The 27,865-nt window shown below is 39.7% G+C and overlaps 1 long non-coding RNA gene across 1 annotated transcript; it reads right to left on the bottom strand.

Annotated features, from left to right (window-relative positions):
- Window positions 1–5,524: 5,524 nt before the first annotated feature.
- LOC147581752 (uncharacterized) lies at window positions 5,525–27,865 on the bottom strand. Its single transcript, XR_015249744.1, has 3 exons — window positions 27,433–27,865; window positions 25,369–25,444; window positions 5,525–5,752 (listed from the first exon to the last, which is right to left on the bottom strand). It is a non-coding gene; the product is annotated as an uncharacterized LOC147581752 (long non-coding RNA).

Genomic DNA, 27,865 nt, shown 5'->3' with positions numbered 1-27,865 from the left:
ATGGAAGAACCATTGAGTTTCTCACTGGGATGGGCACATAAGCCAAATTTTATTTAAATATCAAAACAGATGACTCTCAGCAGGCTGGAAGCTTCAGACCCAGTATGTGGGTTACATTTTTAAGAAAATACTGGAAACTTTAGATAATGATGATGATGTTTACATACTTAAAGTTAGATGTGATGGAGAAGACAATGGGAGTATTCTAAAAAGACTATTCAATCAAGTAGCCAAATAAAATTCCAGTATTTGCCAAGCACTTCCAGAGACAATTTGCTCAGATAGGTAGAACAAAATCCTGACTGCATCCAGGTTTCAGATCTAGTCCCATTAACAGCTTCTAAATCCACTCTCCCTATCCACGGTTACCTCTTTAGAGACTCTTTGGCATTGGTTACATGGTAATGAGGGAGGAATATAGAATGTTGTAGAGAATGGGATTGACTAAGTATAAACCCATCTGCATTATAACCTCGTGCTATGTCCTAAATCACAGGCAAAAAGGGCAACGGGGAGATGATAATGTTCAATTCACAAAGAGAACACATAGGTAGTGCCAACTATGGTTCAGTGATCAGGTGAGGGAAAGCCAGAAAAGGGTGGGGACGTGGAGAAAAAAAGGGAGAGAGTAAGAGCGAGAACAAAAGAAAAAAGGAAGGAAAGGGAAGGTAAGGAAGAAGGAAGGAAGAAAGAAAGAAAGAAAGAAAGAAAGAAAGAAAGAAAGAAAGAGGAAGAAAGTAGGGGTGAGAGAGAGAGAGAAGTGAAGGGAAAAGAAGGGTAGGGAAGGGAAGAAGGGAGGGAAAAGAAAAGAAAAGAGAAAAGGAAAGAAAAAAGAAACAGGCTGGACAAGGATTTGTTATGACATAGGAGATGGGAGAGAAGAGTAACCCAATCAAACAGAAAGTTTAAGTTCTGGTTGGAAATACAAAGTAGGATCACATTATGAAGGCTCAAAAGAAGACTGAGTCTCTGTTAATTAGGAAATGGAGCAGTGTAGATTCTTGATCAAGGATTGCATGACGAAAGTGGCACATTAGAAAAATCTGTTGTATGTGGCGCCTGGATGGCTCAGTCAGTTGAACATCCAACTTAGGCTCAGGTCATGATCTCGCAGTTCGTGAGTTCGAGCCCCACATAGGCCCTGCTGCTGTCAGCACAGAGTCCACTTCAGATCTTCTGTCCCCCCTCTCTCTGCCCCTCCCCCACTCACACTTGCTCACGCTCTCTCTCTCTCAAAAATGAATAAACATTTAAAACAAAAAACAAAGAAAAACCTGTTGTATCTAGTTAGGGGGATAAAATATAGAATGGAGAACACTGAGAAGGTTGCTACAGTAATCCAAGTTCAAAGTGATGAGAGATGTAACTTAAATGGGCTCAATAGTGCCATCTTCATGGTGAAAATGGCTACATTTAATAGGAACCTGAGAGCAATTACCCAAAGAAAGAAGAATTTAAGTGCCTATTTCTAGTTTATTGTCTAAAGTTCTAATGGATTCATAAGAAAGACTAATAGTCCTCATAGCACAAGGTGAAGGGGGGAGAAGAGGGAGACACTGAGGAGCTGTGTAGAATAGAGAGGTTAAGTAGGAAAACAAGCAAACCTAGTGTGTTCGTTTCCTGTTACTACTGTAACGAGTTGTCGCAAACTTAGCAGCTTAAATAACACAAATGCCTTACCTTCTAGAAGTCTGTAAACAGCATCCTCTGTTTAAACTCATTGGCCAGAACCTTGTCACACGGTCACACTCAGCTGGGAGGTGGAGATATGTGGATCTGGGATGGGCCAGCCAGCCAAAAACAGCCAGTTTTTGTCTGTTACCTCCCAAAAACTATTTCCTTAGTGGAATCAGAAAGCTTGCAAATGGGAACTAATCATTGCTTCATGATTAAGCACCAAGAATCAAAAAGAGAAGAAAGAAGAAAAAGAGCGATGAAGATATAAAAACATTGCCTTATAGAGAAGAATTTCTTAATATTTGAAAGCATTTATGGAACATCAGAAACTATTTCCTGGTAAGGTGGTAGCATGTTTTTCCCTGGAGATATTTAAGGATTTTCAATTGCAATCAAGTGAATGGAAATGTTTTATGATTTCTCTCCCCTTAGAAAGCAAGGAAATGGACAAAATAGTCCCTTGAGTTGCCATTTAATCCCAATCTGTGCTTCTGGAATGTTAGGTTTCTATCTTCTCAGTACTGTTTCAGAAAGTGTTCCTGGCAATAATCCAGAAGCTTCAAGTACAGGAACGAGGTCAGGAGATGGGGAAAAAAGCCAGATATTTAAAAAATAAGGACGCTGAAAAATCCCCAGGGATACATCAAGGTTGTGAATGGTTTGATATAATGTCAGTTTTTGTCTGAATGATTATTTTAGAGTCATGTCATTTTAATGAGTCAAATTCCACACACCAGCTGCCTCCATATCTTCAAACATGTATATCCAAGATGAAAGTTTAAAAAAAAAATCGCAAAATCTTTCAAGAATCTAGTCACTTAGGAGAGGCTATTATCATCCCAAATATTCAGGGAGGACTATCCAAGTGAAAGAGACAATGCATGTCTGTGTGAGTGTGTAAGTGTGAGGGAGTGTGTGTGAATGTGTGTGTGTGTGTGTGTGAGTAAGAGAGAAGAGAGACAGAAAGGGAGAGAACATTGGGAGCAGGAGCAGCACAAAGAAATAGAAGTATTTTTTTGTTAATAAAACTCTGAAAACGCTGCATTCCACCTGTGCAGAAATGATTGAGGGTAGTGTTATTTTGCTGACCCAGCAAGATATTTGGTTAGCAAATCTCCTGACTACCAAAGAACACATTGTCAAATTATTTAACTTGTTAAGAACTTCAGAAAACGGAAGTCCTTGGCAGTCTCTCTGGTAGGGAGGCACATTTCTGGGCTGTGAGCTCTCATTCACTTCTCTTGCTGCAGCTACTATCATCCCTCCTCTCTGATCCGGCACAGTCTTCCTCTTCCCACCCGTGGCACCAAATCCCATTTTACCCGCTCCTTTTTGTCCAAGAGCCTGCATCGCGGTCCTGCGATCTCACGTGTACTTGCGCAGACTGAGTATATTCATTGGTTCCCTGCAATAATCCTCTTGTCTAGGCTTGCATAATTTATGAAAAGAAAATTTGTGAAGGTTTAAATGTAGTCTGTGCCATATTCGATTTAACTCAATGAATATTTATTGAGGGCCCACCTAGAATTGTGCTATGCACTGTGGGGAATATAAAAGAAATATATAGCACAGTCCTTCCTGTCGAGCAGTTTGCAATATTCCTGGGAATAAACCTTGGGTGCTGAAGTAATTACAGGATACAAGACAGTATACGGCAACACAACTGAATTATGTAACCAAGGCCGAAATATAAGGTGCGGACAACATTATGTTTGGTTAGGGCAGGCAGGATGGAGCTATGGGGAATAGTTCACAGAAGAGATGGAACTTGAGCTTGTCCTTGAGAGATGTATGGATTTGGCTGGGTGCAGCAGGAGAGAAGGGCACTTCAGGCAGTGGAAGGAGTGTGAGTAAAATCGGAGATCAGAAACAGGCATGATGTGTCAGAGGGCACGTGAAGACGCTAGTCTAACCAAACAGAAGGGAAATGGATGTCTCAGAGTTGTGTTGGAGAAAGCTGGCTGGAAAGAATATAATGAAACTACAGAAAGCCTTGAAGGGCACAGGAATGCATTTGAACCTGAATCATACGCTCTTAATGTCTCTATATCCCTTTCTTGATGCCGATTCATTCATTGCCATCGGAGAAGTCACTCTTTGACAGCTAGCGTGCCGTGTTGAGAATATGGGCTACAGAGAAAGAAAGCGTTGACTCGGCCTCATATATGACCTTAGCAAAGTCATTTAACTGCGTGAGCTTCAGTTTCCACCGCTGCAAAAATTGGGCAAATCAATGCCAGTAATTCAGGGTTGTTGTGAAAAACAGAGACAATGTACCTTGTGGGTATAAATAGACGGAGTCTTTTATGAGTTTCATTCATTCTGTAACTACCTGTTGAATGTCTACCCTACCAAACACTGTGTTCAGCAGTCGGAAAATGAAAACAAAAACACACAGTGCTTATTCTCCACGCATGAGCAGATATAGTTTAAAACAATGGGAAGAGCAGCAGCTTGGAGGTGAAGCCCATTACCACCGTTTACTACATGTATGAATTTGGGGAAACTATTTAATCAGTCTGAACCTTGGTTTCATCATCTGTACAAATGGTCTCACAGTATCTATCATACAGGCTAACTTGGGAATTAAATACAACTATGTAAAGAAACTAATACAGTACCTGACAGTTGGGAGCTCTCAGTAAATAACATTTGCATCGGGGTGGAAAGGAGGCATGAAAGAAAAACAACAACAACAACCTTAAAACAAGTAGTAAATGACTGGAAGAGAGTTGGAGACATTTTTACAGATAACAAAGTCCCTGCACTGAGAATTAAATAGTGAATAGAATCTGCTGAGGGAGCATGTATTGGGAGAACATTCCTGGAAGAGGAAACAGCATGCAAAAAGGCACAGGAACATTAAAGGACTAGCATCTTCTAGGGCAGGCAGGTCATTCAATATTGAGGGATTGTAAGTGCAGGAAGAGCAATAAGAAAGCTATTGAAAAGATCTAGGTGGGACAAGGAGATGGAGGAGATACTTAGGAATTGGTTCCAACAAATTTCGTTTTGATTAGATTTTAGAGAAGGGTAAAAATGAGCAAAGCATCTCGGATGCTTTTCTTCTCCTGTTGGAAGATGGTGCATTTCTTCAGGATGAAAATACAGATGGGAAGCAGGTTTGGAGTCGACATGATCTATCCTGTCTGGGATATGGATCTGAGGGGCCTGTGGAATCTCCAAGTAGAGACTTGGACATATGGTTCTGGAATGGAGAATACAGGACTGAGCTGGCTGCTTATATAAACCTGGAAGTTGTTGACATATATGGATGAAGGTTAGCCTTGAAATAGACTTGCCCAGGGAAGAGGCAGTTCTCAAGTCAGGCCGTTCCCACCTGCTCTCAATAATTGAGCTGCTCAAATAGGTGACACTCAAATCCTTGAGGGCAAAAAGATAAACCTCGGAACTAGAGTATGCTGTGGTATAGCCAAGGTCAAAGAAATCCATTTTCTGGCTTACCTTTTCTCTACAGAATGTAAGTTTCATTTGTCGGAAAGAAATGAGAGGGAGCACATGGAGAACAGCTCTTGGATATTGAGGGACTACGTACAGAATGACAATTATAAACAACACTGTCTCTAGAAAAGCACTTCATTTACAAAACAGATTTGACAGCTCCAGTTGCTTTTTGGCGGAGCAATCCTGCCTGGCCCCTGTGCGACCTGGTGAGCTTCGATTACAGCTTTGATGCTAGCTCTACCACAGAGACCCCCTAAAAGGGGAGTGATAAATGAGGTCCTGTCAGGCTTCATTCCCTGGGTGGCCTTGAATCTCTGCCATTATCTGTTACCCTGCCAGTACTGACAGTGATGAACACAAGGCAGGCAGCTAACGACACCCCGATTCATTACCCAAAAAGAAGGGAGAGCAGAAATAAAGGGAAGGTGACTGCCATGTCGAAGCTTCACTCACGTGCCATCTTCCTCCTACGGGCCTGAATGGTGAAGAAATGATGGAGCCCATTTGTCTCAAACGAGGGCTCTAATGATGCTCAGAACAGAGCAAGACACAACGAAGCTTGCCCAGGAAACAGTACACTGGCCTCTTCATGGTAAATCTCTTCACGAGCCTTACAAATATAAGAAAAAATATTTATGGGGCCTGATTTTTTCAGTCCACTCTGACTCTAGAAAAACACGAAAAAAATCAAAGACACATAAAATCATCAGTCCACACTGCTTGCCCATGCCAAATTGTTATGCATTCCAGGAGAGCACACGGTTTCTCTCTGGAAGATTAAGCCCGTGACTCTTCAACAGCAAACATTTTAGGCAGACCCAACCACTGCTTCCCATAATAGACATTTATATTTCAAGATGTATCTGGTTCCTCTCAAAGCAATATTTCATTGACATTTTTGTTTCCACTGATTTTTTTCTGACCTCATAGGAAATGAAGGTTTTGACTTCATTGGCTACCTTTTCTTACTAATGGGGTTTCCTGTGATAGCTGAAGGCACTGTGCATGTTCAAAATAAACACATCTTGAATCCAGTTCCCAAAGAAGACAAGATTTTCCAATCTTAATCCAATCTACCTTAATCCAGGACATTAATCAGAGCATGGTTCTGTGAGACTTTAAGAGGAGGGAAGTTTCGAAAAAGAGGAAAAATAGTTCCACGGTCAAATAGATTGGAAACACCTTGGGTTTATTCCTGTCCCACAGATTTCTTTCCTATGGGACTTTTTCACAGTCCTTAATATACTAATGTATATTTTGACTCCCCTAAATCAAATATAATACGTAATGTTTTTCCATCTGTTTTCTCCTACCCAGAATTTTTTGTACAGAATACTTTCATGAGGTATATATCTAGACTAGGGTTACACAGAACCACACTCCAGAAACTATTGGTCTAGACTTGCCCACAAATCCTGTCTTCTTACTCATTTATCCCATCAACAAAATCAAATGATTCTGATTCAAGCTGCTGTTCTAAATATTTGGCAAAGTGAGACAGGCTGAGACTGGAATCCATGCTAAAGAAGATATGGTTCCTGCTCCTAGAGAATGAATACATCTTGCCCTATCATTTGTCCCCATATATTCTACCCTTTATCCTTATTTTTCCCTGTCTAAAAGAAGAAGCATCAGTTAAAGAAGATGTTGAAGCAGAGAGAGAAGCAATAATCTTAAATTTGGGACAAAGGCAGTGGGAATGATTAATACATGGATTTTATCCTTGCTCTTTGCTAAAGATCAAATTCTCTTTCTTAAAAAAAGTAGCATAAAACATTACCATTTCTTTTGGGGAGCATTCCAATTTTTTTTTTTTTATGTAAGTATGAATGAAAGTGGTCAGAGCTTCAGAATACCTAAAACTACAGCCTACATTAAAAAACAAAAAGTGCCAGATCCAACAGCAAGCACAAAAGGATAACCCGCCTCAATATTATAAGACACTTTATATGTTTCTTGCTAACCACCCTATGTTCTTATTATGTAAGACATATACGTATTAGCAGTCTTTCTCATGTTGCCTATTTAGTTTCTTCTAATAAAGTAAGCCACTAGTTATGTTCAAAAGAACTTAGTTGAGGAGACCTGAAATCTGGGCTTCGGCACAAACAAAATTTAAAAAGAGATATGAACTAGCCAGCTTTATTTACAAGCATTTGTTTGTCAATCAAGCTATGAATCAAAGAAAAAAATAAAAACCAAAATTTTCATTATTCAAAGAAATTTAAACTAGTATCGGAAGCCATGTGTACGTTGCAAACTTGTAATGACTAGAAATTGACTCTATAGCCTCTGTGATCTTTTTCATCTTTAAAAAGCAATCGGGATTCAGGTGGGGAGAAGCGATCATCCAAGAACTAAAGTAATATCTGGAAGAGATGAAACCATCATTATAAATTAGAAGTAGCCCATCATTCATTTTTTTGCTCTCTGCTCTTCGGGAGAAAGTAGACTCTCTGAAAAAGCTTACTGCCTTCTTTCTTTGTGTGTTCCAGGAGTTCAAAAGCCAATTATGATGTTTCCTAAATAATGTACAAAGGAAGACATTTTCATTTTTTTCCCCTTGCTCCCAGTGGCAAATGATTTGGATCCAGACCCCACAGAATTTTACCAGTGATAGGATGAATATATTTTCACTCTTATGTGGATCCTGAGAAACTTAACAGAAACCCATGGGGGAGGGGAAGGAAAAAAAAAAACAGAGGTTAGAGTCAGAATGAGGTTTATCTTTCCACCATATCCATGCAAAATTCCCTCTTTCCAATTTCCTACAACCCACTGTGCGCCCTCTACTTTTCCTGCAAAGGCATTTATTTCTGTCTAGCCAATCTGAATTGTTCCACTGCCTTGCTACCCACTGGTGACAAATATACTTCTTCATTTCTAAGGTCTCTGAGAGCTGGAGGATTGATGGGAGTGAAGGAAGACCTGGGATCGCCAATGCAAGGAAGGAATTCATCTTATTAGCCTCTGATTTGAGTTAATCGCCAGGGAGATAATATTTTAAACTGCAAAAGACTTCTTGGAAGTTTCCAGAATTTCTCCAGAGACACAGATCAATAGACCAGAATAATCAAGAAAAGGGAGTGAGTTTGCCAAATGCCACTCACTTGGTAGGGTGTTTTACTTGAGTAAGCAAAAGACTTTTAATGGAATTATTCCAACGCAGTAGAAAGAAGGAGCAAATCAACCCTCCAGGGAAGTGCCTCCAAACCACAGCTGAAGATAAAAGAAAGGGTGACATTTTAATTCCAATCTCCAACCCTCAACACAGGGATGTAGGTGGCACTTAATTTTTATGTTGCTCAGTTGATAAATAGCTTTCCCATAGCACTGCGCAATCAACACCCCGTCCATGCACAATAATGCATGATAATATGGGGGTCCAGGGCCCCATAATTTTGCAGAAGACTCCTCTCTTCTCTTTCAGTTAAAATAACTGAAAATGAAGTCTGCCTGATTGCTATGAGGGCTCCTTGTCTTCTTTGATGTTTAAATATTAGCCCCCAGAGCTCAGAGCTAAATTCTCACCAGCATAGCAGAGTTATCTGCCCTGCTACCCTGAACCAGGCATAAAAATTCAAATTTTTTAAAGTAAAGCCTAGGGGCGCCTGGGTGGCTCAGTCGGTTGAGCATCTGGCTTTGGCTCAGGTCATGATCTCATGGTTTGTGAGTTCGAGCCCTGTGTCAGGCTCTGTGCTGACAGCTCAGAGCCTGGAGCCTGTTTTGGATTCTGTGTCTCCCTATCTCTCTGTGCTCCTCCCCTGCTTGTGCTCTCTCTCTCTCTTTCTCTCTCTCTCTCTCAAAAATAAATAAACATTAAAAAAATGTAAAGTAAAGCCTAAATTTTTATTTATTTTTTTAATGTTTATTTATTTTTGAAAGAGAGAGGAAGAGTACACGCGGGGGGTGGGGGGAGCAGAGAGAGAAAGGTGACAGAGGATCTGTGCTGACAACAGAGAGCTCAACGCAGGGCTCAGACCTACAAACTGTGAGATCATGACCTGAGCTGAAGTCGGACGCTTAACTGACTGAGCCACCCAGGTGCCCCTAAAGCCTAAATTTTTAAAAACAAGGAAGGAATCACATACGGTAAGATACAAATAACGAACAAACCTCCTGCTCCCCAAAACATTTCAAAACCTTCTGTCTTCGACTTGATATGCTCTTTTCATTTTCTTTTCGTCTCCTTCTGTCTCTGCTCCACCTTTTTTTCTGCTCCTCTTTATTCCTCTCAATCTCCCTCTAGGTGCCTTTCTTCTATGGTTATGACAGCCACTTAAGCATCCGTGGGTGCTCACACTTGGCTTGCCTGGCGGGGGGCCATGGAGGCTACCCAGGAGAAAGGAGACACTAAGAAAGTATAAAAATCTGAGCTGGAACAAAGCATTTCTTTAACATGAAGTCAAAAGTATTTTCCTTAGCCCGTGCTGCATGGGCTGTATTGTTAACTTCTATCAAAGGGGTTCATATCTCAGGAATCACGGGAAAGTTTCAAACATGACTGATGGCTGGTCAAAAGAACATCTACAGCGCGATAAGCCGCAGAGAGGGAATGTGCTGAGCCGGTTAAGGATTGCCTGGCTGTGCCTTTCAAATTCCTTTCATCACAATCGGTGACTGTAAGCACTGCAGGGTGAGAACAAGCCAGGACTTTGTGGAATATTCTTAACTGCTGATATGTAATCCATACAGCCACTGGTAGCGGCCCGAGGATAAAAGATTTAAAGAAATGGAGACACAAGGACTGATTTTTTTGAAAGGCAACTTGGAAGGGGGGAAAAAAGAGTGAGAACAGTAAGATTTATGTTAACCCATTGGGAGTGCTCTGGAAATCTCTTTGATGAAGGATTGAGATTGCTTTGAAGCAGACTTTATTGAAGCAAAAAGTAAGTGTGGTGCCCAGGGACTCAGGTTGACTGGGTCACTTATCAGTCTTCCTGACTTTGAGTTTCCTTTTTCTTGCAAATTCTGCATGCTACCAAACTCCTAAATGCTGCTCTACAAAAATATTCTCCTTCTGAATATGATTGAGCCTTAGTAATTAGTAGAAACTTGACCGATGGGGCACAAAGTAAAAAAACAAGAATCCAGAAAAGAGAATACACATACACACACACCGCAATACAACATATAAAAGGTTATTACAAATCTTAACCATTATGCATGACTTTTCTTACTATGAGTTCAGATTTCAAATACAACATTACAGGAAAGTAGTGGCAAAGTCAGTAAGTATCATGAGGAAGCAAAGTGGTTAGCCGTTTCCACTGATGCGGAAGAGTAGCTGGGCTAATAGGACTTCAGGAGCCAAAAGTAAAGATGGTCTTGGCTAGAAAGGAGAGAACAACAAATAAAGTTTGGAACCACCAAGGAATTTGCATGGAACCAGGAATATAAAAGATTCCCCTAAATAAGCGAGACTACCAGTTCCGGGATCCTGGAAGAAATCCTCAACAGAAAGATTTAAAAAAAAAAAAAAAAAAATCAAGGCGGAAAAGAAACAAGTACTAATGCGTGCAGTAATGACTGGAAAAGAAGAGAATGCTGATGACGAAAGAAAAGCTGAAAACTTCGCACTGTCCTTTCTAGCACAAGCCATTGGCTATGGCTGTGTTATTATAATTATTCTTTTCTATAACTTGTCAGCTGTGACCATACAGTAATGAGGCTAATTTTTTTTCAAAAACAAACTACAGCGTATCCATTCAAAGTGTTGATTTTTCAAAGAGATCAATACAGGTGTTAGATTTTAAAGTTCCCAATAATCAGTAAACTCTTGTCCATGTGACCAGTGTTTTGCCTCTGAAGACAGTTTCCATTCTGGAAGTCCCAGAAATGGTTCGAGCAATCATACAGCAGTGTTTGCAACATCACTGGACTTAGTGTTTAGCCTTCCCAGAAAACTCTTTGGAAGAATGGTACTAATTTGGGGATACAAGTTCAAAAATCAGAACATTGGTCACAAGATGAAGTTACAGGATTATTGGAGCAAGGAGGGATTGATCCTTCTCTACAGGCCTTTTGACAGATACTAAGAAATAAAGCAATCTGGTTACTCTGACAAATGAAGAAACCACACTAGAAAATATGAAAGCGAGAGCAGTAGAGGCTCCACCTATTCGATCATCATAGCCAGAAACAAAATGAAATCCTTATCCTGCCATTTGCCCTGATAAAGAAATATAAACACAATGTACTTTCAGATGTTTAGCATACCAATACGTTCCACAGTGAGTCACAAACCCAACACTCATGGCCAAGGTGATTCCTGGGGAAATCAATAATACCACGACTTGGCAAATGCGGAAACCCACTGCCTCCCCTTAGAATTTCCACCAGAGAGCAAGAATACTTTAAGACACAGAAACTTTAATATCGTAAATGAATAACTATCTGCAAGCAACTCATCCTTTATAGAAGGAAACGGTCCAGGGTTATAACAGTAAATGGATATATCTCCTCCATAGGAGAAGACCAAGCAGCACCTCCCACCCCAAAGACTGTCAAAATGACAAATATTATGCTGTTTTGTAACATCTGGGCCAGTTTCCTGTGTTTTATTACAGTGCCCACCATCGGTGGAGTTCCTTCGGGGTGGTCGACTCCAATGTCTTAGAATTATGGCATTCTTATTTGGTCTATGAGAAAATAAATGTAGTGAACACGTAAACTTTGGGAAATGTTTTTTCTACCATTTTCCGGCTTCTATAAAATCTATTAGTTACATGAAGCGTTTTCCCAAATGTGAGGCAACTGACTCAGTATCAAATGTTGAATTTTGGTACTCAGAGGAAATCCAAAATCCAATATGACAGACTGACATATTGGTAAATGTGATGAGTTCCAATGTGGCATCAATTCCAAGTCTCTGAGAGATGAGCAGGGCCAGGCAGCGGAAATTTTTGAGGCTGTTGCAGCAGCTAGAGTCAGAAAGTTATCATAGGTGATTTCAGACTTAAGGATAAGTCATCAAAGTCCAAGGAAAACACAAAAACAATTTGAGAGGCACCTGGCTGGCTCGGTCGGTGGAGCATGTGACTCTTGACTTCAGAGTTGTGAGTTCAAGCCTCGTGTTGGGTGCTGAGTTTACTTTAAAAAAAATAACATTATAGGGGCGCCTGGGTGGACCAGTCAGTTGAGCGTCCGACTTTGGCTCAGGTCATGATCTCTCTGTCTGTGAGTTCGAGCCCCGCGTCGGGCTCTGTGCTGACAGCTCAGAGCCTGGAGCCTGTTTCGGATTCTGTGTCTCCCTCTCTCTCTGACCCTCCCCCGTTCATGCTCTGTCTCTCTCTGTCTCAAAAATAAATAAATGTTAGAAAAAAAAATTTTTAATAACATTACAGATTTAATTAATTAATTAATTAATTAATAATTTGAGGAAGGAAGGAATAGTTTCTTTACCATAACTGGCTAATTTTTCTAATAAACCAAGTTCATGTTTTCTGTTCAGCTTAAATTGGTGTGTTAATGCACACCAGTGGAGGAAGAACAGAACAAAATAACACTGAGCCTCTATCATGTGCCAGATACTTTACATCACAACAATCCAGTGTGAGAAAAATCATCACCCCCGTTTCTGCACATGAATCAGTTGAAGACTCTGAAGAGAAGTGATTTATCCATAGTCACAGAGCTTACAAATGGTGGACGCAAGATTCAAACCTGGTCACTCTGGTATCCAAAGCCAAGTACTTTTCACATCCCTAAGCCAAGCTCAAGTGATGTCTAACAAGGTGTCTTATAGTTGTTTCCTGTTTTCAGGCAATAAGTACCAGGAAAATCCATTTTTAATTAGGAAAAAACTGTTTTACAAATAATTTGCCATTCAGTTCCTTTAATAAGGGCTCACCTGGAATATCTTAATAAATGAAAAGAATTCATTTTTGCATGAAGTACATGTATTAGTGTAAGCATGGGGTCTTTTTTTCATGATGCATCATAAGTCTCCTCTTCCATCTATCCCCTCACCTCGCCCCCCACCAGCACCACTACCAACAACCTCCAAGCAGTAACAAGCATTTACCCAAGGCTGGGCCTCAGGGGAGCCACAGCACAAGACATTTAACAGGTGAAAATAACTGAAGAGGATGAACTCAGTAATGACAGGACAGGGTATATATTTCCTCCACTTCAAGCTCCCCTCTGCTCTGATGTTCTGACTCACCTTCCCCAGCCTCCCACTAGAAAGCTGTATGGCATCCATTTTTCAGTGTCAGGCACTCACTAAATAAAACATAAACACAATACTCCACGGGGCCCCAAAGAAAACCATAATTTGAACAGCACTTAAAGGCCCTTGGTCGCCATTCTGTTTCTCCCATAACCAGCCTGGTTCAGAAGCCTCATAACTTGTCCTCCCCACAAGTGACTTGGCTACAAAGCAAGTTGTTTAGAGTGGCAGATAACAACCTCCCTTGAAAGAAACTAGAGAAGCATTTTAGAAAATAGGGTCTATAGCAAATGTGGTCACACAGCAACCTCTCAGGACTCGTTTCCTTCAGCATCACCCTAATGATGCTGCTCACGGTCTAAACGATGGAGAACGGTGCTCCTACACCCCCTAAGGGCTGTGACGCCCCAGTATTTCCTCTGCATCTGATGCAGGGAAAACTGAACAGATGACAGTGTCAGGGGACTTTCTCCTGGTTAATAGAGAGAATTTGAGATCACCTGGAGAGGCTCAGTCTATTGCAAAGACTCTTTGGGCAGTAATGAGACTTGAGAGATTGATCTGCCTTCAGGCAAGGCCTCTCCTAAACTACCCTCGATGAGACTCTAGCCTATTTGAAAGACCTCTTAAGAAAGGAGATTCTTAACTCTTCCCTTCTACACAGGAACGGGGAAAGAAATGGGAAGACCATTCATTTACATCTCAAATAAGCATTTATTTGCGTCAAACAATTAATTGGCCATACGAAACTGAATCCCATGACATTGGGTAAGTTATTCTTAGATCATTCATAAGGAAAACACCTTCCTACCTATTGCCTACAGGTAGGATCTGAAAGAAGAAAATCCAACCAAATCATTTCCTTGATCAAAATTCTTCTATGATTCTCCGTAATCCAAGGAATCTCATGCAAAGGAGAAAGAAGAGAGAAACCCTCTTCTCCCGTGCCAGGCATGCTTTCACTTAGGGTGTTGTACTTATTGTCCCAGATGGCCTATGGCTCGTGCCCTCACTTTCTTCAAGTCAATATGCAGACACTTTCTCACTTAGACCTTCCATGACTACCCCATTTAAAATTGCAGTTCCACAACACACACACACACACACACACACACACACACACACCCTGTACTCCTTTCACACTTTTCTCTATAGACCTATCACCATCAAACATACTACATAACTTATCTTTTTTTATTGTCTATCTTCCCCTATCAGAATATAAGCTCAGTGAGGGAAAATATTTTGAGCCATTTTGCCCATTGTTTTATATCCCTAGTTATTAAAACAGAGCCTAGTACATAGTAGGTACTCATTACATGATTGGTAAGAGAACTGAATGAATATATAGCTTCTTTAAGACTTAGACTCTCATATAAGCTCACGGATCATTACTTTCCTCAAACAGGATGCGGACTAATGAATATGCAATAGCTATTCCTAGTTGGGATCTTAATTCTCTTTAAGAGTCTGGAATGAGGGTTTTCAGCTGTGATCCCAGGACCCTTGGCACTCTTCTGAGATGTGTCCTCTCCCCAGCCCTTACCCCTACCACAGAGTTCAACCTTGCTTCAACCAAGACAGCTCTTCTATCATCTTTCTCATGCACTGGAGTTTTCTGTAAATTGTTAGTGATCAAGAAAGTGTCCCATTGCTAAAAACATAGAAAAAAATCTAGCCTGGACCACGAGAGAGAAAAGCATGAAACAACACTGATAGAGTCTCACAGAAACACAAGCTCAATTCATTCAACAAATATTTATAGAACATCCATTATGTTCCCAGATTGGCTGGACAGTAGGAATACACTGGAAAGCAAGACATAGTCAAACTCACATTTAACTGAGTTCACACAACAAATCATTATAATATCCTTGGAAACTTTGGAAAATCGAAGGAGAATTGAGGAAGGATGTCAGGGATGTCTCCTGCCAAAAACATCTACTAAGTCTTAAGAATAGTTGTTAGTCAGATGAAGCATAAGAAGACCGACCTTCACTCTGTAACCTTAAAAAAGATCTTAACCTTTTCAGGACATAGTTTCCCCAACTGTTAAAAAAAGGGGGGGGGGGGGTGTTGAAAATTAGCTGATAGGTAAAATCCCTCGCAAATAGAAAAACTATGGATCTAGGGTTTCCTTACCTAGAAATCCTACTTGCCCTACAACCAGATATCAGAAATCATTTGTTTCAAGTAATATTGCTAAATATGGAATATTTTTGCCACTTCATTTGATCATTAATAATTTATTTGGCACAGAATGATGATCAATAAGTCCCAAGGGGCCTTTTAAATTAATTGATATTTTCTTCCATATATGAGAGACATTCATTGCAATGTCCAACTTCAAATTCAACAATTCCATTTTTACTATGCTAAACACCAGATATGAATAACCTTAAAATAAGCTATGGGATCAGAAATTTTATTGTTCACCCTTAGCATCATTTGTTTTTACACTTGAGACATTCTCCCACATTTAACATATTGAGCAAGGAAGCAGAGCTCTCTAAATCTGTTAAATTTGGAACTAGGAAAAATTTCAAGACATTTTACTCCTCCCTGCTTTCAAATCATAACTAACATATCAGCCAGGAATTTGTTCACTGTCATCAACTACCAAACTGTCAAAAGTTAACAGGTTAGCACAACGATAATGAGTGGGATTCTGAAGTATATGCACTTGGAGAATATCTGTGTTGAGCTTTTGATGTATATAAATCTCATTACACTCATGGTGCCCAGGAAGTTGGTCCCTATCAAGGGGGATCAAAGAAAATGACTTAGCATCAAAAGAATCAAGTTAATAGCAATATTCCTAAACATAAATATTGGCGTATCTTTAATCTTAAGAGGAAACGAAATGAAAGTGAAAGAAATGAAAGCAGATATTCTTAAATTATGAAATGTGCATTGGATTTAATCTACAGTTCTGACACTGGCTGTGTGAGAGTGGATAGATCGCTTGAGTGCTTTGACACTGTTTTTTCATTTATCCAATGAGGATAATAACACCTATCAGACTGGAGACAACTCAAATTTTAATCAACTGATGAGTGGATAAACAAAATATGGTATATCCATGCAATGGAATATTATTCATCATTAATAAAGAATAAAACACTAATACATGTTAGAATAGGAATGAACCTTGAAAACACACTAGATGAAAGAAGCCAGTCACAAAAGACGACATATGGAATGGTTCCATTTACATGAAATGTCCAGAAAAGGCAAATTTATAGCAGCAGAAAGTGGATTAATGGGGGTCTAAGGCTGGGATGGTGAAGTGACAGCTAAGGGGCATGGGGATTCATGGAGCGATGATGAAAATATTCTAAAATTGATGGTGGTGACAGTTTCACAACTCCATAAACATACTAAAAACCACTTAACCGAATCCTTTAAGTGGGTGAATTGTCTGGTATTTGAAGTATATCTCAATAAAGCTGTGGTTTAAAAATAATACTTTTCAGGTTTATTGTAAGGACTAAACAATATAAGACATATGAAAGATCTTCATTAAAAACATCCAATATAATATTAGCCATATAGTAACATTTAAATTTTCCTTGAAAAAGATGTTTTCAATGCCACCCAGTCAATCCACCGATACCTAAAACAAGCCTAAAACTACCAAAGTGGCCATGATCTGCCACATGCTCTTACATTAGTGCGTGTACCCTGTATGGAGGCTGGCCCCATGGCACAGTGGTGTGGCAGGAGTCTGTCCATCTCATTAAGATTCCATCTCCATTGCTGAAAACTTGGGCAGCTGTCACTTTAGACCTTATCAAACTTCTAATTGTCTCACTGCTTGATATCTTACCAGAGTAAGATATTAACAAATGTTAATAAAGCAGACAAGGATAAGCGTTCTGGAAGGTGTTTGGATATAGAAAACCTACCGTAAAAACAGAGAGTGGCAGGTGTACATAAAGCAGGAAAGTTGGAGAGAAATTTTTCTCATGTGACATAACCGTGTTGATTCCAATTCCGAAGCCATTTTCCCTTGCAATTGGAGTACATCTTGGTGAACACAGCTTTCTCTTGTTTCATTTAACAACTGCTGTTAAAATTTTAGTGACAGAATGAGAAAGCCATTTAATGGAGATTGCCAAATGTCTGATTAGATGATGGTGGAAATCAAAGGAGGGGAATCCAACTGCTAAATATAATAAGCTCAGGCATAAAATCATTGATGAAAAAAGAAAATGGTACCCTTGCTTTTTTTTTTAATGGGGTACATGTATTAGATATTTTCTGCAATTCTCCATTAAGTTCATTAAGTCTAGTTATTGACTAGCTGAATTTCAGTTCTACGTTGATTTCACATCTGATCAAGCCAAGATCCAGAATTACTGCAAACTCATTGTGACTAAAAGGAAAAAACAAAACAAAACAAATCAAAACTTGTCTTTCTAAACTTAGAAAAAAGTAAAAACCATAAAAGAAAATTATAAGTAAATTTGATTACCTGAAAATTTAAAATTTTTTTAATCATTTATTTTTGAGAAAGAGACAGAAATGGAGAGTGAGCAGGGGAGGGGCAGAGAGAGAGAGACACAGAATCCAAAGTAGGCTCCAGGCTCTGAACTGTCAGAGCCTGACATGGGGCTCAAACTCACGAGCTGTGAAATCATGACCTGAGCCAAAGTCAGATACTTAATTGACTGAGCCACCCAGGCACCCCATTTTACCTGAAAATTTTAAACTACATTTAAACAAAAAAAAGACAAAAGCCAGATTTTGAAGGATATTTAAAACAAATATGAAAGATAAAATATTTGTATCCAGAATTTAGGAAGAAGTTATACAAATTAATAAGAAAAAGACAATCAAATAGGAAAATAAAGAATATAAATAAGCAATTCACTGAAAAGGAAATACAAATGGACAAGAAACATATGACAATAGGTTCACTCTTACTAACAAACAGGGAAATGCAAGTTAAATCACTAATGACATTTTGCACCAATCAGGTAAGAAGAAGTGCTAACATTTGAAAATACTATGCATTGGGAAGGTATTTCAAAGAAAGGGATCTATTCACTAGTGTTGGCTGTGGAAATTAGAACATTCACTTTACACCACCTGTTAAAATAAAAAATGTCCAGGGGCGCCTGGGTGGCTCAGTCGGTTAAGCGGCCGACTTCAGCTCAGGTCATGATCTCACGGTCCGTGAGTTCGAGCCCTGCGTCGGGCTCTGTGCTGACAGCTCAGAGCCTGGAGCCTGTTTCAGATTCTGTATCTCCCTCTCTCTGACCCTCCCCTGTTCATGCTCTGTCTCTCCCTGTCTCAAAAATAAATAAAATGTTAAAAAAAATTTTTTTAAATAAAATAAAAAATGTCCATATTCATGACGCAGCTTTTAAACTTCTAGATATCATTTTTAATAAAAATTAAAAAAATTTTAAACTGCTCTAGGCATATGCAAAGATGTTCATTGCAGTAGAAATCATGGAATTGTTAAATAAAATGTTGTATATTCAAGAGATGAAATATTATATAGTGGATAAAATGAATGAACTAAAGTATGAGTGTGTACATATGTGCACATAGCTATAGATAATTTTGTTTAAAAGTAATTTGCATAGGGGCACCTGGGTGGCTCAGTCAGTTAGGCGTCTGACTTTGGCTCAGGTCATGATCTCATGGTTCATGGGTTCGAGCCCCATGTGGGGCTCTCTGCTGTCAGCACAGAGCCCACGTCAGATCCTCTGTTTCCCTCTCTCTGCCCCTCCCCTCTCTCTCCCCCTCTCTCTCTCTCTCATAAGTAAACATTTTAAAAGAATAAAAAATATACAAGTAATTTGCATAAAATTACATAAAATATAATGGAAATACATTTTATTGTAAAATACATCTTAATGTACAAACAATACTGTACATTTCATAGAAATACATATATATGTATGTTAGTGCAAAACAACAAAAATCTGGAAGAATATAAACCAAATTTATGAGCATGAATAGCATTTAAAAGGCAGCACTCAAAAAAGGGAATGCCGCTAACAAAAGAGAGGGCAAGGTCTAGATGGTAGTTTAAGAGAACTTCAGCTCTATCTAAAATATCTTAATAAAAACCACAAAAGAGGGGTGCCTGGGTGGCTCAGTCAGTTAAGCATCAACTCTTGATTTTGGCTCAGGTCATGATCTCACAGTTCCTGAGATTGAGCCCTGCCTCGGGCTCTGTGCTATAAACCTGCTTGGGATTCTCTCTCTCCTTTTCTCTCTGCCCCTCCCTCCCTTTCTCTTTCTCTCTCTCTGTCTCGAAATAAATAAATAAACATTTTTAAAAAGAATAAAAACACAAAAGGAGAATATAGTCATGTATTACTTGTATATTTTTTAAAGTATATGCTTAAATAAAAGCCTGAGAAGTCTATCAAAACATTGAAGTGGCGGGGCGCCTGGGTGGCGCAGTCGGTTAAGCGTCCGACTTCAGCCAGGTCACGATCTCGCGGTCCGTGAGTTCGAGCCCCGCGTCGGGCTCTGGGCTGATGGCTCGGAGCCTGGAGCCTGTTTCCGATTCTGTGTCTCCTTCTCTCTCTGCCCCTCCCCCGTTCATGCTCTGTCTCTCTCTGTCCCAAAAATAAATAAACGTTGAAAAAAAAAAATTAAAAAAAAAAAAAAAAAAAAAAAAAAAAACATTGAAGTGGCTTGCTTGAAGATAGATATATTGAGGATTGATATTTTTACATATATGGGGAGCGGTGAGTATGAGTGTGTGTACGTATGTATGTATGCGTAGATGTGTTTTCAAAATTCCCCCATGTTAAAAAAATGGAAAATGTGACTACTATATTTTGATATTCAGTCATCACAAGCCCAACTGTAAGAGTGGCCTGGATTTCAATGTGGTAAAAGCACCTTATATATTATATAGAAGGGATAACCCACTAACTAATCCACTGGTATCCATTATATTAAACATTAGATTAAAATCTTCATTAAGCTTAAGCTTTCACCTTGGAGATCAAAGAGAAGAACTTTGAAGAAATGAGCAGAACAAGTAGATTTTTGTGATTAAATATTACTACATAATTTGTCTTAAGCACTTTTCCTTTTTAAAATGTCAACATAATTATATGATAAATACTACCTTAATAAGCCCTAGAAATTCAGATTTTAATTATAGAAACTTGGGAAACATGAGCTTCTAGCCTCACATCATTTAACTCTGGCCCCATGGAATTTGCAGGTTATGCCAGAATCCTTCATTACCTGGTTACACACTAGTGGACAATATGACATTTTGCTTGGAAATGATATAGGATAATATGGTGGAAAATAACTGCACTTTTTCTATTGTGCTTCTTCTGTAAGGCTATAAATAAGTTGAATTGTGCTCCCTTGATTTATGTTTATGACTATTATTATGATGATTTATTTTGGGTTGAGTGCTGACAGTGTGCTGAGTGCTATACCAGACTCATAAGAAGAAATGGTTATGCCCCAGAGGCTTACATACCAAGACAAACAATTCAGCCATAAAATACACCAGCTAAGAGATGCTTAATCTCAGCAGTGCAATGCTTCTTGGAGTTTATATGTAGGTGGAGAAAATTTCCTCCAGCTGGAGGAAGAAGGTTAACACTCTCTGAAAGACTTTGAGGACCAGTTTTCAATAGAGATTTCATATAGGCATAAAGAAACATCAAAGTGCATGCTCTTAGCCATAGCAAAAAGGAAGGTTGATTGAGGGTTCCCCAGCAAACAGTTTCAGGCTTTGAGTTAGATATTGGGGGTATAAGATTGCCCTTCAAGGGCTTCAGTCTGCTAGCCATACACAACTCTGTGATTCCAGGTAGGTTCAATGTGCTACTTTTATATTACAACCACCTTAAATCTGTTCTGAAATAATATTGGTTATGGACATCTAACTATCTAGACCAGCGTTTCAAAATGTACAATTTAAAGAACACTAGTTTTGGAGGTTGTTTTTAGCTATGACAAAATGAAAAAAAAAAACCTGTGGACAAATAAACTTGAGAAATTCTGGGTTGAACAAAGTCAAACAAGTATCTCTATTGCAAGAATTCTCAGTCATCAATCAGGCCATGAAAATGGTGGATCTCTGAGTCTGACTGCAAAATAATTTTTGGTAGAGCACTTCACAGGACTAGTACTCTGGGAAATACACATTGGGAAACATCGAGGTTTGATAACAAAGGAACAAAAGAATAAATTAAACCCCCAATTTGTTTTAACCATCATGGTCATTGGAGTCTTTTGTTTTCTGGTTTGAGAGTTCAAAGGACATAATGTGCCCTGAGCCTCTTTCAGCTGAGCTGAGCAAGGCACAGTCATCCCCACATTTCAAGCCTGGTTGGAAAGATAACGAGAGTAGCGCGCGAGGCACAATAAAAGAGTCTGCACTTTTGTGGTAGACGGCCTCCAAGATGGTCCCCAGTGATCCGTACCTCTCTGTGTTCTTGTCCTTGGGTTGTCCCCTTCCATAATGAATTGGGCTGACTTTTGGAATATTACGGAAATAAAAGGATAGGATATTGTGGAAATAATAGAGTGTGACCTCCAAGGCTAGGTTGTAAAAGACATTACAGCTTCTACCCTGCTGTTTTGGATCACTTGCTCTGGGGAAGGCAGTTACCATATTGTGAGAATATTCAGCAGCCCTATAAAGAGACCTACGTGTGAAGAACAGAGTCCTGCCTGCAGCCATCTCAGTGAGTCATCATGGAAGCACCATGTCAAGCTTGCAGATAACTGCCATCTCAGCCAACATCTTGACTACAACCACATGAGACACCCTGCACCAGCTAAACTGCTCCCAAATTCCCGACCCCCAAAAACTGTGTGAGATAATAAATGTTTATTGTTTTAAGCCACCTCAGTTTGGGGGTGACTTGTTACACAGCAATAGATAACTAACACAACAGTCTAGATTTTTCAAGTTTTCAAGTATTCTGTTCTGCTGTTCATCCATGTGTCCTAATTTGGGGGTTCAAAACATTTGATCACAGAAAGAACTGCTTGCCTTGTGCACAGGATTGGAGTCACTGAATCTCAATCAGTACCAGAACCAAAAGAGGACTCAAGAAAAATCTGTATGGAGCTCTTTGAGAATATACCACTACCACCCAGCTCACTAACAATTTCTATTTCCTAGATGGGGCAAGCCAACTTCACGATGAACTGATAAAATCCAAGAAATAACGATCAAGTCCCTTTTGGAAAATTGGCCCACTGACAGGTTATTGAGAGTCAGAAAGTAGCCTCTACCATCAGCAAAAATTGATATTGCCCAAGCTCCACTATGGGGTAAGACAGAAGGCTCAATCTCTTATGCTAACTGAATTGAGGGGGTAGAGGTGAATCCAGCTCTCCCAATGTGCAACATTAGAAAGAGGCAACTGAATAGTGTCCAAGGATGAGGGCAAGATTGGGAATATGAGACACAATACAAACGGTCCAAACAGAGTTGTGCAAGAGGTGAAAGCATGGTAAGGGGGCTTAAAACCAAGATAAGAACACAGCAAGGGGGTCTAGAGGGGCATGCCCTATCATATTAATAGGAGCGCTATAGAAAGGAGCTGTGGAAAGATGCTAAGCAACTTGGGAAAGATGGTGATCCAACCCAGATGCATGAAAACTCCCAGATCATACAGGAGAAGCAGACAGAAAGGAATAAACACATGGGTTGGGCAAGCTTCACAGAGCCACAAAGGAGCAGCATGTGCAAAAAAGGCGATGAGCTGTGTGACAGGGTACACATCAGTGGAAAGCCCAGCATTAGGAGAGGGTCCTGTCTGAGCTATGACCTCAGGGTCATACCCAAAAACACGTGAGAGGGAGAAGAAAGGGGGAGAGGGAAGGGAGGAAGACAGGGAAGGAGGGGAGAGACAGAGAAGTATGTGGACTTTGTTCTCATTAAGGAAGTTTGGGAAACTTTTGCCAGCTATCTAGCTGAGTATGGATTTCTGGGCAAAGAGGTAACCCATAAGAAAATAACCCTGGGCCATTATGACCACAGGTCCAACTTGGACCATTTGGACCGACTCAAGTGGGTGGGGTATTGTGTGTGTGTCCGTTGCCCTTTAATGGAATGGTAAACTTTTAAGGAATTCTGCACAAATAGGTTGGAATTATTTTCTCCCATTGCACCAAGTCCAGAAATAGTCCATGACCAATGATCCATTACAGCTGCCGGTAGAAATAAATTTACTTGAAACTTTGCAACAGGCTCAATACACTGTCTTGCCCATGGAAACGCACGTAGCGGTAATCAGTATTCCTCTCTGGCCCCAGACCTGGTGGATAATTACAATTAAGCTTCAATGGATTAGCTGCCAGCAGGACAGTAGACAGTGAGTGGTATTTTACATCTCTACTTTTTTAGCAAATTTGGGCATGTGGGTTTATTTCCTTCTCCATGGAAAACAAAAAAGTTATTTCCAATTAATTCAGGACACCATCAAAATTACTGAAAATTGTACTGTTCCCCCATGGTAGGATGAATGAGGTACAGAGTGACTCTCCTCATTGTGTTAGAAATGCAAGGGTCACTCATATTACTTACAGAGCCCCTAGTTTACATTTTCCAATTAGGAGATAATCAGTGTGCCATTATGAGTAAAAATTGTTGGAATGACCTTTTGGCTGTATATTTTAACCAGCAAATCTTTGGGGAGTGTTTGATTGAAAGCATGACAGGAGAACAAGGCAAGTTATACTGATGATAAATAAGAACAATTATCACACTTATTATCTGATAAATAATTTATTGTGATTTGCCATTAATCCATCTCAAGCCACCTGCTGAATAAAAATAAACCCCAAATACTGACTTCTTCAGCTTTTCCCACATCATGTCAGTAATTCTTGGCTGAAAAGCACAAAGGAAGCATTTACCTGGAATATAAAGAGCTATCACTGCATACTTGATAATTTTAATCAGTGCAGATAAATTATGCCCCTTATATAATGGTAAATCAGTACTTCACTCTCAGCCTTTAAAAAAAAAAGTGAGGGGCACCTGGGTGGCTCAGTCAGTTAAGCGTCCGACTTCAGCTCAGGTCATGATCTCAGGTTTGTGAGTTCGAGCCCTGTGTCGGGCTCTGTGCTGACAGCTCAGAGCCTGGAGCCTGCTTTGGATTCTGTGTCTCCTCTCTCTGCCCCTCCCCAACTTGTGCTCTGTCTCTCTATGCTCTCAAAAAATAAATAAATGTATAAAAAAAAAGTGAGAAGCCATTTTGAGAAGCCATAGCTCAACAAGGAGTCCGTTTTCTTCTTGTATCTCGTCTTCCATTCTTATTAAAAGCCATCAGCCTATGCATTTTCAGTCAATACCTACAGCAATATTCCTAATTGCAGAGTGTACATACTATTATAATAGAATAATTAAATTTTCTACAATTCTCCATAAATCCCGTTGGTAAGGATTGGTTCGATCTATAAAAATGATTCTAAATGTTGGACATTAGGGACAAATGTTGTTTCTACTACCATACTCTACTTGGTAATTCCAACAGGCAGATATGTATTAGTGTTAATCCTGGTACCAGATAAATCATGTAGAACATTTGGACGCTGATCGTATTTCCCTCACGACTTCACCTACTGATGTTTTGAAAAAATTTATATTAATACTACTTTTCCCATCATGTCCTCAAATCTGACCCCACTGGTGTCTCTTACTCAAAAAATGAAGTCTGGATTCTACTTCTTCTCTTTTTTTTTTTTTTTTTTTTGTAATTTGTTAGTTTACAAAAATGGATTTTTTTAAGAAAATTAAGTCAATTTCTTATTCTTTACCTCTGACATTAAATATATAGCCATTATAATATTTTTTCCCATGCTTTTTTCTCTTGACATTCTTGGTCACTGCTAATAATAATAATTATATAATTATTACATAATAATATATTATTAAAAATATTATATAATAATAATAGTATTATTTACTCAGTCATCCTATCTATAAGCTTGGACTCATTTCCCAGGATTCCAGGAACATTTTTTAATCAGTAGAACATTGATATTGGACAGAAATCCATGTATCATTATCAGAAATTATAAATTGGTTTTACCTGTTCTGGTCTTCCCTACTGCAAAACTGAGCTATGGACCCAAGGCCAAAAGGTTCTCTCCTCTGCCTTCAGGTATCTGAAAGAGATTAAAATATTTTTTTAGGGTCTGTTGAGAATGTGATTATACAAACATTCAAGCAATTTGACACCCTCTGCGTCAGGAAATTCTTCCTCATGGCTACCCTAATCTCTCCAGGTACCACGGAAGCCCATTTAAAATTCGATTTGAGGACAGGGAGACATATTGAACTCCTTTATTTCACAGACGAGGGAACAGTGGGAAAGTGCACACCACAGTGCTGCATTGTCAGGGCATCCTTAGGACTGACAGGATGGGGAAGGGAATTTTTGAGAGTCATTCCTACCCACAGTCAGAAAGTCTTTCATCTACCATCATGTGATGAGCGAGCATCAACTTTACGAACCCCAACCAGAGAAGTCCTGAAAGACCCACCCCACATGCCTTACAGAGTAAAGCAATGAAACGGAGAATTATGAGTGTACTTCATGGCATTATAATTTTAAATAATGGGCAAATTTTAGATTATATTCAACTTAAGGACAAAGCTACTTTTCTTAATTTCTAATATATCATACACAAGCCAAGAAACCTCCCTCTATCATAGAAATCATAGAAACTGTGTAAAGAAAGCTAGAAGGACCAGGAAGAGAAATGCAGGCAGCTTTCTCTTGTCTGACATGAGAAATAGATTTCACTAATGCAAATCAGGACAACTGAAGGTCTCGTGATAATGCAGCATGCAGTATTTTAAAGTCACATCATGAGAATTCACAAAAGGAAAATTTTTTTCTCTGTCATGTTTCTCTCGTGTGTGCGTGCGTGCGTGTGTGGTATGTGTCTCAGACCACACAAATACCGATAAAAAATAAATGGCACAAGAAAAGGAGTATCGTACTCCCCTCTAACCAAAATTAGTATGAGTTTCTTACAGGTGTGTTCCTCTTTTAAAAAGATAACCCACTTTTGGGGCGCCTGGGTGGCTCAGTCGGTTAAGCGTCCGACTTCAGCTCAGGTCACGATCTCGCTGTCCGTGAGTTCGAGCCCCGCGTCGGGCTCTAGGCTGATGGCTCAGAGCCTGGAGCCTGCTTCCGATTCTGTGTCTCCCTCTCTCTCTGCCCCTCCCCCGTTCATGCTCTGTCTCTCTCTGTCTCAAAAATAAATAAACGTTAAAAAAAAAAAAAGATAACCCACTTTGAAAACTGATAACCCAGCTCTCCCCAACTCAAAGCTCTCAGGAAAATTAGATAGATGGTATTTGGTTTACAAATGGCTAACAGAATGCTTATGGGCAGATCCTTCTGTTTTAACCAATTCCAGAAATGGCCCTTCTGTGAAGATGCCCGTGATAGAACATTCCAGCACTCCCTACCAAGCAGAACAAAGCTCACATTTCACACAATTCCAGATATCTTCGGGCCTCCTAAGTTACCACCTGTGGTTTGGATCTAAGCAAACAGAAACCTAAAAGAGGAGACAAATCATCAGTAAGTCTCGTAGGTGCTGATCCACAAATACTAGGAGCCAAGGGAAATAACCAGGAAGGTCTTGAAGTGATGCTGCCAGAAAGGGAATTATGATCTGGTTGGCATCAGGGAACCTGTTGAGATAAATCAAATGACTGAAATGTCAATACTGAGGAATGCAATCTGTGAAGAAAGGACAAAGAGGCGGGGAAAGGAGGGCTTGCGCTATAGATCAAAAAGGGTTGGGATGGATGATAAAGAAAGTAGCAATGCTGAACTTTATGAGTTAAGGTAAAAGAAAGATATGAAATAAAGGAGAATTAGCAGTGGGGGTCCTCTGTGCACTACTAAATCAGGATGCGCTCACTGATAAATTACTGTAGAGGGAAAAAAAAAACAGATACCCATGTCCCCCTAAATAAATAAAATGTAGCATGCAGTATAAATCTTGGCATAGATGTCTCGCCTCTCCCTGCTGCTACCCACTAAAATGTTCCAGCGTTCTTCCCTTCCTTTCCCTTTTCCTCCTTCTGACTCCCGAACAAGTGTGGGCACTGAGACCACTGTTTAACTTCTCACCTTTGAATTAATGACGACATTCTTGGTTTCAGTCCTGCAGGTCCCGCGGGCAGACTTTGACCACCCCGGGGTTTAAAGGCACCGTATAAATAAGGCAAACATAAGTAAAACGCTAGATGACAAGATCACAAAACTCTGCTACTCTAGATTTCAATTACGGAGACATTTCTTAAGGGATAATAAAAAGAGCAACATGTAGGTCATCCGGGAATTTTTAGAGTCGCGTTGCTATTAGTCGCTTGTTTCATAAAGTGGAAAGGGCAGCTAGAGGTGAGGCAATTTGGGCCTGCTCACAACAAATAAGGAAGAAACAATCAGGAATCTTGAGGTGAAGGGCACTTGGGAGCATGACCTGATTCCATTTGCAATGCGGAGAGGAGCCTTATTTGTGCAACTCCTCACAGATACACAAAATAGGAAAAAGGTGAAACCA

The sequence above is a fragment of the Puma concolor genome, chromosome B1, assembly GCF_028749965.1.
Source record: "Puma concolor isolate L17-30 chromosome B1, mPumCon1.1.hap2, whole genome shotgun sequence".
Taxonomy (NCBI): Eukaryota; Metazoa; Chordata; class Mammalia; order Carnivora; family Felidae; genus Puma; species Puma concolor.
Note: the sequence above shows the minus strand (reverse complement) of the source record. Positions and strands in the feature narration are given on the sequence as shown.